The sequence below is a fragment of the Schistocerca gregaria genome, chromosome 10 (genome assembly GCF_023897955.1).
Source record: "Schistocerca gregaria isolate iqSchGreg1 chromosome 10, iqSchGreg1.2, whole genome shotgun sequence".
Taxonomy (NCBI): domain Eukaryota; kingdom Metazoa; phylum Arthropoda; class Insecta; order Orthoptera; family Acrididae; genus Schistocerca; species Schistocerca gregaria.
The window spans coordinates 223,889,312-223,896,448 of NC_064929.1; positions in this window are offsets into that span (position 1 = coordinate 223,889,312).

The window sequence follows — 7,137 nt, forward strand, 5'->3', positions numbered from 1 at the left end:
CCGGTCCTAGGTCGACGGGCACGTGCACCTTCCGCCGACCACTGGCGACAACATCGATGTACTGTTGGAGACCTCACGCCCCACGTGTTGAGCAATTCGGCGGTACGTCCACCCGGCCTCCCGCATGCCCACTATACGTCCTCGCTCCAAGTCCGTCAACTGGACATATGGTTCACGTCCACGCTGTCGCGGCATGCTACCAGTGTTAAAGACTGCGATGGAGCTCCGTATGCCACGGCAAACTGGCTGACACTGACGACGGCGGTGCACAAATGCTGCGCAGCTAGCGCCATTCGACGGCCAACACCGCGGGTTCCTGGTGTGTCCGCTGTGCCGTGCGTGTGATCATTGCTTGTACAGCCCTCTCGCAGTGTCCGGAGCAAGTATGGTGGGTCTGACACACCGGTGTCAATGTGTTCTTTTTTCCATTTCCAGGAGTGTAGATTGCTCGATTGATCTGGGGGAGAGGACCCAAATAGCGAGGTCATCGGTCCCATCGCATTAGGGAAGGACCGGGAAGGGAGACGGCTGTGCCCTTTCAAAGGAACCATCCCGGCATTTGCCTGAAGCGACTTATGCAAATCGCGCAAAACCTAAATCAGGATGGCCGGACGCGGGTTTCGATTGTCGTCCTCCCAAACGGGAGTGCAGTGCTCTAACCACTGGCCCACCTCAAGTGTTTGAAATGGCTCTGAGCACTTTGGGATTTAACATCTGAGCCAGCACTCCCCTAGACTTAGAACTAATTAAACCTAACTAACCTAAGGACATCACACACATACATGCCCGAGGCAGGATTCTGACCTGCGACCGTAGCAGCAGTGCGGTTCCGGACTGAAGTGCCTAGAACCGCTCGGGCATAACGGCCGGCACTAGCCCACCTCGGTCGGTGGCGGTGTGGCTGGCCAAACAATTCGCTCGAACTGTCGATATTGTTCTTCAAATCAATCACGAAGAACTGTGGCCCAGTGACACGAATCACTGTCATCCATAAAAATTCGTTCGTCCTCTGGGAACATGAAGTCGAACTTGACATTCTCCAGTCAATGATTGGTTCAGTTGGACTAGAGCACCCAGCCCATTCCATCTAAACGTAGCCCACACCGTTATGGGGCTGCCGTGCACAGCGCCTTGCTCACAACCTGGGCCGACGGCTTCGGGGGATCAGCACCACACTGGAGCCCTACCCTCAGCTCGTACCAACTGAAATCGGCACTCGTCTCAGCAGGCCACGGTTTTCCAGTCGTCTAGCATCCAACCGATACGGTCACGAGCCCAGTAGAGGCTGCTAGCGAAGGCACTCGCGTCGCTCGTCTGCTGCCGTAGCCCATTAACTCCAGATCTCGCCGCACTGCCCGAACGGATAAATTAGTCGTACGTCTCACACTGATTCCTGCAGTTACTTCACGCAGTGTTGCTTGTCTGCCAGCACTGACCGCCGGCCGTGGTGGACGAGCGGTTCTAGGCGCTACTGTCTGGAACCGCGCGACCGCTAAGGTCACAGGTTCGAATCCTGCCTCGGGCATGGATCTGTGTGATGTCCTTAGGTTAGTTACGTTTAAGTATTTCTAAGTTCTAGGGGACTGATGACCTCAAAAGTTCCATACTGGTCAGAGCCATTTTTTGAACTGAGAACTCCGTGCATACGCCACTGCTCTCGCTCGTTACGTCAAGGCCGCCGGCCACCGTGTTGTCCGCGGTGACAGGCAATCCGTGAATGTTGGCATTCTCGGCATAATCTCGACACTGGATCTTGCAATATGGAATCCCCTAAGGATTTGCGAAACGGAACGTGTAGTATGCTGCCGACTAATATAGGGTGCCTAGGAAGCTGTTTTCTCGCATCGATAGACAACAATTGAAGCAAATCATAGTAATGGAGTTTATTACAGTAATTTAAGTTGACAATACTTCACTTTGCGTATTCACAATGGTGTCGCAAACACATGGCGGTGTATACAATTCCAATGCAAGCAAGACAAATCGGTCGACAAGTGACTGCTGTAGCGTTTGTGTCGGCTCTCGTTCCACCGCCGCGCTTGCATCCTCTTCGAAACAGAATGTCCCGTGCGTGTAGTCAAGCTACCATTCCGCATTGCCGTCGTGCGGCCATAATCACGTCGGAAGCCTTTCTACATTAATTACCTGGGTACAAATGACAAATGGGCGGACTGACCTGCAAATCTCTGAACACGGTACGCTCACCGCTCTCCGCCATCGGCAGACTGCACTCCCTCGCCGTGTGGTGCAGTCGTCCCTGCCTTCGGGATTACGGATGACGATGCGCGACCACGCCGAATCGGGCAGGTGGGAGCCGTCTTGGAACGAGCCAATACTCGGGGAAAGAATGGGTTCCCCCGACTTACAGGCCGTCGAGCACGTGCGGGCTGCGTTGTGGAGGGCGAACAGCCGCTGTGCGCCGCGCTCGCCGTGCCTGATGATAAAGACAGCCGTGTCCCGCCTTGCGTGACGTCCAGGGGACCACCGCGAATCGCCGTGAATTCGGTGCGACTGTTGTCTTCCGATAAAAGTGTGCTTTCTGTTCGTCTCACTGGGTACTTCTTTCAGTGGCCTTGTGCCCTGTGCTGTAGCAGTTACGGGTCAAACTTCATCCGACAATGTTACTTGTCAGTAACACGTAATACAAAAGTCAGTTTGGTTCTCAAGTTTTGTACGCCACCGTATTTACGTTCACTGTGTGATCAGATCAGCTGAAAACCGTGCAACTGACGTCAAGTCACTGCTAGAATGTAGTTCGTGTTAAGAAGAATTCCGACAACAGCTGGTAAAATCGTTGTTTCATAAGAACACAACCAGTCTCACGACCTAAAGCCGCATCGTCAGATGCTACCTAAATGCTAGTCGGTGATACACATCGTCTCAACTTCGTGAATATTAAAATCAATAAAAGCAATATTTAAAGTACACGGTGTTTCCATAGACTGACCTGACTTCAAAACTGCAAATTTATAAATAAAAAAGTTTTAGCTATGCTATTACAAATGCCCTGTGGGATCTTTAGCAGCAGAACAAACAAACAACATCCAGACCATAGCTAAATTCTTCATAAACTTTACACAATGTATCTGCTTTTACAGAAGTTATGGCGGCTGTTAGTCTGTTTTCACTCCTCCTTTGTCACGAGGTAAAGGGGAGATGAACACACTTTCCTTCACATATCATCTCAATAGAAAAAATTGGATGGGTTAATGTCTGGCAAACCTGGAGGCCGAGAATGCGGGCCAGTGTTTGAGGGTTCCGTGCGCCCTGTCCAGAGTGTTGTGGCAGTCTGATGCGGCTCCGTACTGCTGGAAAATGAAGTCATCTGACTCCTGCTGGAGTTGTGCGAAGAAACAATTCTGCAGTATCAAAGAAGAATCGATGCCGGATTGGACGCGCCGAATCCCGAGGCACTGCTCTGCATTCTTGGCCTCCAAGATCACCAGCCACCACCTCCTGCGATGTTTTCTTGTGAAGATATGTGAAGGAAAGTGGGTTCATGTCCCCTTTACCTCGTCACATAGAAGAAGTGAAGAACAGGGTAACAGCCGCCACAACGTCGGTAAAAGCAGATACTTTTTTAAGGTTTATGACTACTTTAGCTATCGTCCAGATGTTGTTGCTGGCGGACACACAGAGCTTTTGTAATACCACAGTCCAAACTTTAAGACTTTGTGAGTATTTTGCACCCCATCCCACGTTTTAGCGTGTATTTGTGAATAAAGGGTTTTGAAATCAGGTCATCCTTTTTGAAAAACCCTGTGTGCTCACGATGTGGGAAGGTCATAGGTGTATCCATCGCTCAGGCTGAAGTATAACATCTCCTTACGAACGATGAATAATAAACAATAACGTAAACGTTTTCCTAACAAACATTCACAAAACGGTAAGAATCCTTGTGTACTGAAAACGGAATATGTATTTATAAAAAAATTGGTTCTTGTAATTAATATAATCATCAAAGAATAGCTTCATGTTAAAATAAAAAAGAAGTATCTTAGAGTTACATTATTATAATATCTGAGGTCATGCTAATTTTTCGTTATTAAAAAAAGACCGACATTACAGATTACGCTCTCTCTTCTATTTGCTTTCGATATTAATGGTCGAACTGTATTTGCTTGAGTAATTCTTTCCATATTTTGAAAAGTGGCAGTATTGACCAAAACAAGAAAAAAATGTCCAGTAAACCTATGGTCTAAAATGCATATTTTAAGAGCTATCAGAACTTGTTCATCTTAGCTACTTTGAAACACTTCCAGTGACCAAGTGCTCATAACTTTTATGGTATGCATTTTAGAGCAAATGTTTACCGGACATTATCTTCTTGTTTTGGTCGATACTACCACTTGCCAAAACACGGAAACCAAAGTGCTTGCATTAGAAAAGATTCATTACACACTATCGAAGATCAAGAATTGCTCATGGCTCTTAAGGTATGCGGTTTAGAACCCATGTTTACTTGAATTTTTTGCTTAGAATGATCATTCCTGTCAAATATCCCTGAATGTTGACCATCATATATATATATATACATTCTTTTTCAGAACAGCAGACAAGGTGAGCAGTACAATTCCGGAACATCTTATTACTGAATTTTGAGTTAAAGCCCGACTTGAGACTTGGCACTTACAATATTCTTTGAACAGTAAAGACCGTTGCTTGATACGGTCAATAAAAGCATTAACTAATATGAGAGTAAAGTATTTCTGCTGCAGTTGGTATTACTACAGATGCTAAACAACGTCTGCGCAGGCCACTACGAATTTTATTCCTCTCTCTGCCTTACGTAAAAACTGTAATACGTAATATTCGAAATGGAATATAAATGGGCTTAGCCGGCAAATAATAATATTCATTATTAACTGCATTATTGTGGTCAACTAAAAAATGGAAGTTATTTCATTACGATTTTTAAAGGCAATTTGCAACAGCAATTAACACTTTTCAAATCTCATTTTATAGAAAAAATTAATTAAACGGAGAGGCGCAATGTAAGATATTACCTTCATTATTTTGGAGAACGAATGGTGACAAATACGAGATCTTTAATTTCATAAAAAGAGAAGAAAAAATATTTTCTAGTGAGATAATACGAGTATTTGAAAGATCCGACTGGCCACAAAAATTGTCACAGCTAACGTGACTTACCGGCGTGACGGCAGGAAGGGTAGAAGCGGCTTGCACGAACTACTAAGAATGTGATCGGGAAATATTTTTACTACTTTTCGATGCAGGCATTTTTTAAAACACAGCCCTTTAACTGGATGATCCACCCACCAGCAGTTTTTACGACATTAATAGATCTCGCCTTTTCAGCCATCGTTCGCCAAGGTAATGTACACAGAATAATATATCTCGATTAGGAGCGATGGGTACACCTTCGTTCTTTTTACATTCTGAGTATATGTTAGATGTTGCCTTTAATAATTTTAATATTCACAAAGTTGAGACGATGTTTATTAATCTCTAATGCCTAGGTTGAACGCGATGACTCGGTTTTAGGCCGCGAAACAGGGTGTTTTTCAATAAAACAACAATCCTACCAGCTGTTAGCTGACTTTAACATCGTGCCTTTTAACAGCTACGGATGCCCAGAGTACGCAATATTTTGTGACAAAATATATGTACGTGACTCTTTGCCAGGTGTGTGGCCGTCTTTGAGTGAATGCCCGATGAACATTACAGGATTACGTTGATTTGGCGGTGGCAGCAGGAGGCGAACCAGGTAAGCGTAACGTAGGTGCACGGCCATAAAATACCCGACACACGTGGCCGCGCATCGTTACGTAACGCTGTGTGCGGCACTAGACAGGTTTCGTCCGTTTAAACCGCTGGCCTGCTCACATTCTGCAATGTGATGGCTGTCTCGACGTGTTATGTAAGTTTTGAATATTTTTAGGGTTACGTGTACCGTATTTTTGTTGTATTTATGCTGACACGTATCAAACACGATACGGTACCATCACAGCAAACTTGCGATCGTCAGAGTTACCGCGGATCCGAGACTGCACGTATAACCTAAAAAACACGGACAGTACAGACTACACACGTGTTTACGAAACATCCGTCTCTCAAGTTTGAATCCCTCCTGCATCATTCGCCGGAAACTGACAGGCTGATTACCAAATTAGACTTAACGCAATGCATTAAGTGACACTTGCTTTCATTTCATTTTAGGGAAATAACTGTCCACTTTTTTCCCATTTTCACCCGCTTTTTTCCATTCTTCACCCGTTCTTTTCCAAATACGGTTCTCATTATCTGGTGAGTCAGATACGGTCTCATGGGCGTCGGTGTTTGATCACTCGGGGATGTTTCAGCCGTCTACGATTTCACAACCACAAATTCGTATTCTGACGTAGATATTAGTTACAATCGTGATAAAATAATAGGTAGGTGCATACTTCGGAGCGTTCGTTTGCATGTTGGCATTCCGGTTGCTATGGCTTTATTTATCAATTGTCATTTTTTATTTGTAGTCCACGTTTGGTATTTGAGTTTGTGTACATCTGCTTTAGTTCCGCAGGGGGGGGGGGGGGGTGACAGCAACCGAGGCCGCCAGATACGTTTGCACCGTGCATGGGGACGGTGGTATTGCAAAGAGCACGGCGACAAAATGGTTTTCTCGCTTTAAGGAGGTTCGTTTGGATATTAGTGACTCCCCACATTCAGGAAGACCGTAGGTGTTTGACGAAGGTCGTTTAAACGCATTAATACCCAACGAACCGTGTCCCTGCACTTGGGAACCGGCAGGTTGATGATCGGCGATCATTCCACTGTCTACCGACATTTGCGTGCGATGAGGAAGATTCAAAAATCGGGTCTATGGGCACCGGAAAGTGTGCACGAAAATCACAAAACTCAGCGGGTGGTCCTCTGTGCGTCTCTGCTTGCTCGTCACAACAGCCCCCATTCCTTTCCTATGCATCAGGTGGAACGGAGACACTGTGGTGTACTGAGAAGTGCTTCCCCTGGACGTAAACATCTTTGCTCACATGTATTGTCAACAACTGAGCCGTCTTACAGACGCAGTCCGAGAACAGTGATTAAGAAGACTGCGTGAAGGGATGCTACTCCACGATAACGACCGCCGGCCGGAGTGACCGAGCGGTTCTAGGCGCTACAGTCCGGAGC